Below are 11,455 nucleotides of genomic sequence, written 5' to 3' on the forward strand. Positions count from 1 at the left end.
TTGTTGTGTCCCTGGAGTGCACGCCATTAGTTTCAATAACCACAAAATACTTGAGATTTTATTTACATGATGGCTCGTTGAGTTGTGAGGGTTTTTAATATTCATCATGTTAGTTATTTGCAAGATTTGATAGCTAGCTTATATTTCAGAGCATGTTTTTGTAAAACATAATATAAAGGAATATTATTAAACTGCAAATAAAACAAATATGTTCAGTATAATGCTTTTATTCAATTTATCAACTATATATCCCTTTTATGTAAACTATTCAATATCATCCGCAGAACAGAACAAAAAACGAATTTATTTGCCCCAAAAAGCGGCCGCAACTTCCAAACAGAAAGGTTTGCACGCCCACACGTCAGTTAATCGATGTTTAAAAACAGTCAACTGGCTAGTTGACTCAAAGCTTTTTTCCGCCAATAGACTCGGTTCCGGCCGCTCGTCCGGTGCGGGCCACAACAGGAGTGCTTACCTTACTTTTTTATTTGTACAACTGATTTATAGTTGTTTTGAATTTGTTCGGACTGTACGCCAAAATGCTTTCGACACTTGCAGGAAACGTGTTTTTCGCTTTTATTTTGGTAACGGTAGTTGGAAAAATTTTCAGTTTGAATCCGGCAATTGGAGTGCGGCGGCGTATGTTTATTGGCTGAAGTTTCATAAAAGTTTGGTTCTGTTTGAATGAAATTATGTTTAGGTTATGTAAAGTTTACAATGACTTTAAGCATGTTTGAAACTGTGTTTGGTTACACAACATGTTGTAACTCATTAAGCTCTAAAATATCATTACCACAGCAGGCGTAAGAGTTTCTGCTACTTGTTTTTTTTTATTTCTATGTCTTCTTAATAAACATTATGTCTATTCGTCTTTGTTAACTTTTACGAGCACGATTGAAGTCCTCTTAAAACGCGTATAAATAAAATCTATATTAACACTACACCTTACTATATTTCCATGTATTTAGATACCTATAGGTACAATGCTCGTATTACTAATAGATTTTCCTCAAACTTTTCCACAGAATCTCGCTTATAAACACAATACATAACACCTAACAAAGAGGTCCGGATACCTAACCATCCCATTCAAGTCCAAGCCGAACAAAGCAGAAATAAAACTCGAGTGTTAAGATAGCAATCTCAACGAACTACAAAGCAACATTTAAAAAGAAAAACAAAATATTTTTCATTAGAGGCGCCTAACAATGACAATTGGATAGTACCTTAGGATTACGGCCTTATTGCGGCTGCAATATCCCCCACTCCGCTTCCAAAGAATAATATGTCTTTATAACGAATCCCGCGGCTTTCCTTCTTACATTTTTCAGTAAAATGCGAGCTCTTCTTTACTTCACTGTGAGATAGAGCACGCAGTTTTAAACTCTATGATCTTAGAAATACATTCCATTTTCTGTGGAGAGAAAACTACAAGAATAGATTGCATTGTCTTCACACGTAAATCATGGTGAAATAAGATGGTGTATTGTGTTTACAGGAATAGCAGCTCTATTTCTGTAGCTGTTAGATTGTTATTTACGTGATTTTGAGTTTGAGTTATGACTGTTTGATAGCAGCTGATAGTTTCACGTGGTAAAAGGTCACTCTGCGCGTGACGGACGAATTAAATTTATAAAATGAAAAGCTCCAAACAATAACTTAGACTTTTGAACTGTCTGACGTCGTGTTTTAATCAAACTGTAGAGCAATGTAATCTGTAAGTGATATTTTGGTAGATTTGAAACATAATTGTTTGAGAATTTTATTTTGAATAACTGAACTCTAATGTTAGTGAATAGACTTTTAATATACTTAATTGATTAGATTGTTCAGATATTGACACAGTGTAAACTATTTTTAGCAAAACCTTTCAACCATTATCGAATGTAATCGACATTAAAACGAATATAACGCAAACTTTTCAAATTTGATTGATAACTCTTTACTACTCTAGGGGCCTGTTTCACCACCCTCAAGTAAAGTGTCGAGTAGGCTAATCGCCAGTTAAAATGACCCGTAACTTCAAGTGCGAGTTTCACGACGTCCGAGTAGCACTAATCATAATTAAGATTAACTGACCCGTAACTTACTTGCCACGTCTTCTGCCAATTAGCGTGTTTTACTCGACGGTTAAGGTTGTCTGTTGTCATTTCTTGCATATCACCAACGATTTTTTTTTAATAAACGAATAAAAATGGATTTATTTGATTTAATTGATCGTCAGTTGGATGAATTAGAATATTCTTCGACACAACGAATAGCAAGGATTCGTGTATTTAAATCCCGTGTTGATTATTTTACGAACCTCGATGAAACTGATTTTTTCGCTAGATTTCATGTAAAGAAAAGTTTGCACTTCTATCTCTTTTAACTTTATTCATGATAATTAAATAGGTAAGTACTTAATATAATAACTTAACAAATTAAAATCACACGCGTATTTCCAACCCTACAGACCACATACAGACAATCCACAACAATTATCTATATATATATATATATATATATATATATGAATCTAAATATATATATATGAATAATATGACAGCTGCAATAGTGCAATGACGTTTGACGAGTGACATTGACGTAATATTGAACGAATGTGACGTACGATTTGTTCCGTTACTCATTTAACCAGTAAGTTGTTAGGTACTCGGAGCTTATGTTTCGTTTGTGAAATTGGCAAAAGATACTCGTAACCTTTACTTGCTGATTAACGTTAATAAAGAAGTAACTAATCAACGCTTTACTTGGAGATGGTGAACGAGGCCCTAGATCTTTTTATAATTGCAATCAAATGCATAAAGCTCGAATTATAAGTACAATAAACTACACACTAAATGATATCCCAAAGAATCCAATAAGAAACAATCGTATTAAAAACAACGATAAACAAAAGGTTATCCCCTCCGTAATAAAGAAGGCATTTTATTCGGCCCAAGAAACACCTTAATTCGATAAACATAATCTTTCATTTGGCCGAAGTTATACGACGTTCTCTCTTTCCCACTTTAGCACTTTATATATCTGTCTCTGTTTAATAAAGGTGCGTTAGGTTGGTAATGATGATTGGTCCATGGCTTCTAAGGTACGAACATACGAACTCACTTAGTGTAGTGTATTTTGTTGTCAGCTTAATAGTTGATATTAATCTTTGTTTGATCTTTCGTTTGGATAGATTTTTCCTGAGAAGTGTTCGTTTCTATGCTGGGAAGTGTAATGATATTATAGAATATTTACCACATAATTAGGTATTAGGTACTTAATATTATATTTTCAGTTAATTTATACCTACTTCTAAGTGCGTTGTCAAATTAAAACATAAGATTGGAAAAAGTCAGGTAATACAAATGCATAAATTAAAAAAAAATGGCTTTCTATACGGATAGATACATTAAAAAAGGGCGTGCAGATTTAGAAGATTAGTAAGTGAATTACCAATCATGTTATTAATTAATAAGTTGTGGAACCAAGGCAAAACAAATCGATCGTAGAGCACTTTCTTTCTTCTTAAGAAAATAATAATATTGGCTTCTGACAAAGTTTTATAACTTTCTAAATATGTATCTATTGATTCCATATTTAAAATATGAAACTCAAAAGACAAAAAAATATTTCTAATATAAGCGAATTTATATGAAAGTAAACTACCTAGGTACCTACCTACCTACCTAAGTAATCCTATCTTCAATTCATAGTACGCAGTTGGCAAGTTACACCTACAAAAGTGTTTCAAGTCACAGAAACTGTTACACTAAAGCTCAAGGGACCAATATCAAATGGTTTTTATGAATAGCATACTGCAATAAAATGGAAGCTATCAATATCTTGGTAAATAACCTCGCTTCATTAGGCTTGTATACATTTGTTTACATAACTATCAGTAGATTTCTGAGTTATAATATACGAAAAGTTAATGGTATGGGAAGATATATGCTAAAATGTCCTGTTTAGGTTATTCCGTGCGAACGTTATGGTGTTTTTTATTTTCGATATTGTATGGCGGTGTTTATTTCAATGATGCCAGATATGAATCGCGTAATAACAAACATGAGAGCTTTTCTTGTGTGACTTTATGTAGGTAGTGCTAGTAGGGCTTGTTGCTAAGTATTCGATGATGAGTTAAATAAGGAGGTAATTGTCTCGATTGGACGTTATATTATGATTGACCGCGATTATAAAATTAAGGTCCTAACTACTAAATTTCTTACCAATAACATAAGTATTCCGTTTTACAAATATGTACACAGAAACAACTACAAAAGGGGTTATGATGTAGTTGAATACTTTTAAAAAAGTCGAGGTAGGTCTACCTAATGACCCACCTCGACTTTTTTAAAAGTTCGTTACGTCATTATAAACATTAAAAACATAGTAGTAGTAGTTGTCTATTAATATAGCCAATAAGTTCGAAGACGAAATAATTTTATTTTAATTCAGTACCAAAATAAAACAAACATCATAATATAACAAAAAGACAAGATGCTAAAATTTTAATCCCATTCCCGTGCGATCCGAGATTCAATTCAAAACCATTCAAGCGAACTTCAAAGTTCAAACTCACGTTCATTTGTCACAGTTTCCGCTTAACTTGATATGTGTGCACATTCGAACTCTGTTCCCCATCAATAGATTTACCACCCTATTGCATGTATTTAAAGTTTCAATTCGCTTAGCACAGAATGTGGAGTTAGGTTGTTGTGAGGGTAGATGCAGAGAATGCACACTACCGCCACGTGCCGGGCGATGGTCACAATTAGTCTCATTCATGGCTCGTCTTTCGTGACGGAAGGACGCATGCTGCATCCGACGCACTTAACGTGATGGAAATGAATTGCACGAATTAATCGTTTGTAACGGTTATCTCTTGTAAAAATGTTTTGTTAAGGTATAATGGGAGCTAATAAATAATTGTATCTGAATAAAAAAATAATGATGATCAGACAATTGTGCAAATGCACCGTTTTGATGCTTAAATACCTATAGAAATTTATTTCATGGGTGTTTTATTATGGTTTTCTTGCAAGTATTTAAATAGGAATCTCAGCAATCAATTCTATCATTGAAGTCTCATATTTAATGAAAAATATTAACTTTAATGTAGGTAGTTATTTAATTTGAAAATTCTAGGATATATCTTCGAAATTAAGCAAATGATATTATATTTAATAAATTTAGTACCTTATAACGCGCAATAGGTATGATGACCATAAACTATATTTGGTGAAATGTGTAAACATTATTTTTTTAGATTTATACTTACCGAAAACGGAATAAAAAACATCCAAACAGTTAAAAACGAGTTGAAAAACTAATAAACAAAATTTCAAAGGCCATAAACGTAATGAAATGTTAGACATATATAATGTTGTATGTACAGTGGCTACTTGCCAAGTACATCCATCAATATTGTATTGCCTATTCTAGTCATTTCGCCAACCAACAATGACTATTATGATACAGCGTTTGACATATGGCAGTTACTTTCTGGCACCGGGCTAATGGCGATTTCAATGTGAAACCTGGGATATTTCTTATGTCTACAAACAACATTTAAAATTAAAGGGAAAACATTATTGACATAGAGACTAGAGTTCCTTGATGATATTTCGCGGTAGAAGGGAGATTGACATCCGACATTACAAACACTGGCAAAAGAAGGAAATTAATAAAAAAGAGCCGGTGTGCCGAGCTCACGTGTCAGAAGTGAAACTTCTTTGGCAAGTTTCAAAGATACCAAAATCATCTTACTTCATGACGTGACGGTATTGCCTTGTAAATTTACTCTCAACGCACCTAAAGAAGTTTCACTCAGTTTGAGTTTGTTTTCTCGTAACAGCTAAAAATCGTATTACATACTTATTTATCTACATTATACATAATTTGATTCAGTACCTATCAAATGTAAGTATAAGATCTAAACCGAATCGATAAATAACATACGACACAATAACTACTTATTTCTAAAAAAGTACGATATAATTAATGCTTCGGATTGGAGCTTATAAGAAATCCTGACCGTGTTTTTTCATTGATATTAAATTAAAGAAGTGATTACATAATTTTAATTTTCTATGATAGTACTCAAGCGAGGACAGAGTGGAAAGCTAGAGTAACAATTATATATTATGAAATACACATATTATTTATCTAATATAATCGTTATTTGCCCCTCTACTAAGTAACACGCATATAGCTATAATTTAACCGAACCATTCAATCTTCCATCCTTATATGAGCTTTACCTGAATGTAAACACATCAAAACACGTCCACCGAAGCTATCTACATTAAAAAAGGAGCACCATCATGTCCCACCGCTTATGGTCGCTGAAGTTTACCATCAAGCAAAAATAGACCTTACTAACTTCACATAAAACACACTTCACCTCGCCATTGTAGTGGTCAGTTTTGTGACAGCAGTCGCCAAGCGAAGTTAAGTCATAAAGCTCAGGAATAGAGCTCTTTTTTGTCCGCATTGGTAGAGATATTAAAAGCATCAGGCAGTGAAATGAACTACGGAAGATGTATGAGCTCGTGGATTAAAAATATTTGTACGGGCCATTATACATGGTGTAATGAAAGCCCTAAGCGAGCTTTATTAATACAGGGTGTAGCATTAATTGAAGCCTCAATACAAATTTGACGGAGGTCCGACGTTTTAATTTTTGTTATTGGACTCGGGTTAGATTAAGGTTTTATTAAGTCGTAGTTATTTCTTTATTAAATTTCGCTACTATGCGGGTACAGTGGGTTGTAATATGAGTCAGTCGCTAAACTATGCGGATTTTCTCAACTTATGTGAATATTATTTCGCTAAAAGTAGCAGTAAAATATTTTAATTTAATGCAATAAATATTCAATAGCTAAAGTTACTGTATTAAGTCGCCATAGGTATTATCGAAGTTATGTTGCAATTTATCTCAATCATTCAAATTTAAACTTTATGTAAAAGAGGATGAGAGATACCTATGGACAATGGCGGTTACACTATAACACCATAAACTATAGAAGTATCTATTAGTTAATAATTTATTTTATTGTAAAAAATATACGTGCATGTAAATAGGTACTTCTAATATAGGTCAAAGGAGAGTTCTCGATAGTGGGCCGCTTAATCTGAAAATTATTTAAAGGACATAAAATACCGATGCTAATAATTTAAATATGTTTAATAACGACTCAAAGGCACTTCTGTAATAAATCCAGTTAATATATTAGGTACTTAATGATAATATTCTCGGAATAGTAGTAGGTATCTCACAATTGCCTACAAACCTGTTCGCAAGGCTCTCGAATGCAACTTGAAAAACCACATTCTGGTAGGTATAATTTACCAAGTAGGTACATAATATAATATATGGGAAAGAATAATAATTTACCAAGTAGGTACATAATATAATATATGGGAAAGAACATACAAATGGATAATAGACAGGGATATGAAAGTCTTTTTGCAGTGTTTGATATTCAGGTTTGGTTAGTGTAAGGCGTGTGCGGGCATTCATTACGCAACCCTAATGAGTCGTGCTCGCCAATCTTACATAGATTATTTAACAGATATGACAATATTTTTTTATAAACTAAAAAAAAAACAAAATTTGATAGCGTTTTGTCATCAAAGTGATTCTCAATTCAGTAGTATTTCATGATTGTTATTTCAAAATGTTTATCGATTCGTATTTTTTTGGAAATGGAATCGAATGCTCATTAAAAATAGGTTCAGTAGTTTCAAAAATATGCAAACTTTAAAGAATTTATTATATTTTTTATTTTAATAAAACATAACTAATTATTGGTTTTTCGCAAAAATCAATATACAATTTAAATTTTTGCCTTACATCATAAGCTTTTCCTATCAGTATAAATTTAGTATTTACCAGAACCAACCAGTACAAGATTGAATATGGAAAAAATCTTATTGAAACTGTTATCTCGCTCCGAATGATTGCGTATGTACTTTTCCCTAGATCGGTTTTTATCGCATCTGTAACTTGCATACTCTTTGACAACATCCAGTACATTAGCACCTTTTAAGGCTTTAAAGGCACTCTGGGCTAATCACGCGCCCGCGGCGAGGCGGGATTATCACACTCTTTCTTATGCTACTTGTTTTGTACTTTATTTTACATAGCCATGTTTTTGTTTGGTTTAAGACCAGTTATTATAGTCGAATAGCTTAGTTAAAAGTTTCAATTAACCATAGATAACTGTGTAATTTTGAAAGGTCATTTAATTTGACACATAAAACCGGAAAGCTCGTTCTGTTCCTGCGTTGTCAAGAAGAGATAACTGCAATAATGAGAAGACTAATTGTTATGCTTTTTTATGTGTTTATGTATGCTTGTTTGTCTAATTAATTATTTTTTATTTCACAATAAAATATTTTTGTTTGTTGTGAAAGACTATACTCTATATGCACTTCTTTGGATCTTTATCGGAAGACAATTAGTTACCGATTATGAACGAAACATTGAAAACTTTTATTTATTCATAAACCTTATACATAGGTTATTATACCCCTTCTCACGAAGTTCATTTCATAGGTAATGGCAATAAAAAGCTGGCAATACCTGCACTTTATTACATTCCGGCCGCTCAATATGTCGGTTTTTTGCTTCGTCCCGACGTAATAACTTACTGCTTCACTTTTTGTTCGAGTTTTAACTACCTGGGGAGTTGAAATTAGATTTTTTTGGACATGACATACATTTACATGTGGTATGTAAATAAGTAGGTATTGTTTATGAAAATGATATCAATACACCAAAATATGATTTCAGTTCTTTAAGGCTAAATTTTCTTTCAAGAGAGATAGATATAGTTTGAATTTATTAAGACTATCGCGATGTGTCTGAAATTTCATCATTCCCCTGTTTTTCTTTGAATGTATAAAATTAGGAGCGAAATAATTAAAATAGCGTTTTGATTTAGATGTCATTGCGTAGGAAACATTACAACAAACACACAACCAACTGCGCATTAACACATAGAAATTTAGACTAAATGAAATTAAGATTTACATTTATTTTTCAGACACAGCAATCCAATTAACTGTTTGTAACGAATTGAATTCGGTCGCAAGGTTAATGTATAATTTAGTGACAGTTTCCGCGCCGTTTTGCCACTTTCTTTGCGCGGCTTGTAAAATATTATGTCCGGTTCTTTGATGTGTATTCATAGGTGCGGAACAATCGTGTTATTGTTGGGGATCCTTGGGTGTGGGTTGAAATCTTTTTACTAATTAAATTTTGTCATTCTAGCCGCTTGTTCATCCGGGTTGGACAATAACGACTTCAGTAAGGATGGAGTTTAATGGTAAAATATTTTTAATCTGTCGCGTTGTTTTTGAGATGATAAAATAAATGATGATATGATAAAATAAATATTTACCGCATAATAAGCAGTTTTTATAAATGTTTAAAGTATAGAAAAAATTCAACCACGAGGTGGGATTCGATGCCATTAAACACTAAATATAAAAATTCAAGCAATTTTTATAGAGAAGAGTACCTACACAAGAAACTCTGTAAGTAATTGATCCTTTTAAAACATGTCAATTCTATTTTTTTTTTAATTTAAGACATATCTAATTATTTATGAGCGCCAACAATCGCGACCACGATGAAAATCCATGGACTTCCATCTTCTATAATATATTTTTGAATGTTATGTTATTTGCTATTTTTACTGCTAAGTGGGATGACGTATCTATGGATAATGTATACGGAACCATTTCAATAAAATCGATTTACTCTTAACCACTAAAAATATAATTTATGCGATCTAATTCAGATAATTTGTTACAACGGGCGCAGTTAGTGCCAAACCCGTTTATTGAAAGGTAGGTATATTTATTTTTATATCCCGTCATTCCTCTGGCGAATAAATTAAATTATTTTTTTGATGTCAGAACTATTTTCTGAACAATTGTGGTAATATACGAGTGTTGTTAACATAAGAATGACTTTTCTTTAAACTACATAACACGTGCAGGTAAAAAGGTGTTTTTTCACAGTCCTGAAAAAGATATAATTTATTAAGAAATTATTTATTTATACACGCCACAAGTCTCTATTTAATCACTTTATAGAGCTAAGGAAACGATGATCCTTGGGTTCAGAAATAAACTACCGTTTAATCACCTGAATCAAAACCTACTTAATTTCAATACATAAGTAATAATATAATTAATAAGACACAGAAACATAATTTATAAACATCATCATCATCAGCCCATATACGTTCTCACTGCTGGGACACGGGCCTCCTATGAGGGTACAAGCCATGATCCACCACGCTGGCCAAGTGCGTGTTGGCGGATGACACATATCGTCGAACTTTTTAATTCTTCGACGTGTCGGTTTCCTCACGATGTTTCCTTCACCATTCGAGCAGTGGTGATGTTACAACATGCGCAGATAAATTGAAAAATCAATTTATTTCCTGCGCGCTCGCCTGGTCTCGAACCCCGGACTTATCGATTCGAAGTCCGAGGTCTCACCACTGAGCCACCAATTTATAAACATACCTAAATAAAAATACGTATATTTTGCTTATTATTCGTCTAAATCTCTGCAATTTGTACGAATTTCCGTTAATCTCTCGCTCAGTCAGTGTACAGAACAGTTGTAATTACCATCGTACTGTATAATAAACTCATAATGACACTATTTTTCCAAGCGAAGTGTAGCCTAATGTGTGTCCCATTAAGAGGCTTAGTGTTAGTGTAAGCGAGTGTTCTAGAAATTTTTCGTTTCTATTTATTACTAGCGATACGCCCAGGCTTCGCCCGTGGTACATATTTACGTTTTCTCTACATAAGAACCATTCTCGTACTTCAAGGAATACATGTAATAAATAAAGAATTATCGAAATCGGTTCAGCCGTTCACAAATCACACGTGATGCCGTGACAACGCGAAACGGGATACATTTTTATATTTAACGATGTGGTAGAGTCATATCTAAAAGTATGTGATATGTACTATGCCCTTAGATATGTTTGTATCTTTGTTCTAGCACGAGTGAAGCTCTTACATCTAAAAATTGATAGGGAATTGCATCGAAGTAACTACTTTCGACTTTATTGTGTCGATATACAAGTGACATTTTTAAAGCAAATTAATGTAGCCTGAAATTAATTTACTGAAGATCGTGTCACGTGATTACATAAAAACTTTGTTTACTTAATTACGTAAAAAACAAAATTTTGTCTTGCACACTAGCAGTAATGAGATACTGGCGCTGCTATTCTTCCAAAACGATTTGCAGTACAGATAGCAAATAAAAACAATTAATAAAAAATTCCAACGATGTAAAACTATTTCAACAATATAGGTATCTGCACAATTGTTTCTTTTAAAAGACAAATTATTTTATTTATCGCTGTAACTGCGAACACATCCTAACAAGAAACTGGCTCTGTTATGACAAGTGTTGTTTTTATATCTATTA

This window comes from Colias croceus, chromosome 7 (genome assembly GCF_905220415.1).
Source record: "Colias croceus chromosome 7, ilColCroc2.1".
Taxonomy (NCBI): domain Eukaryota; kingdom Metazoa; phylum Arthropoda; class Insecta; order Lepidoptera; family Pieridae; genus Colias; species Colias croceus.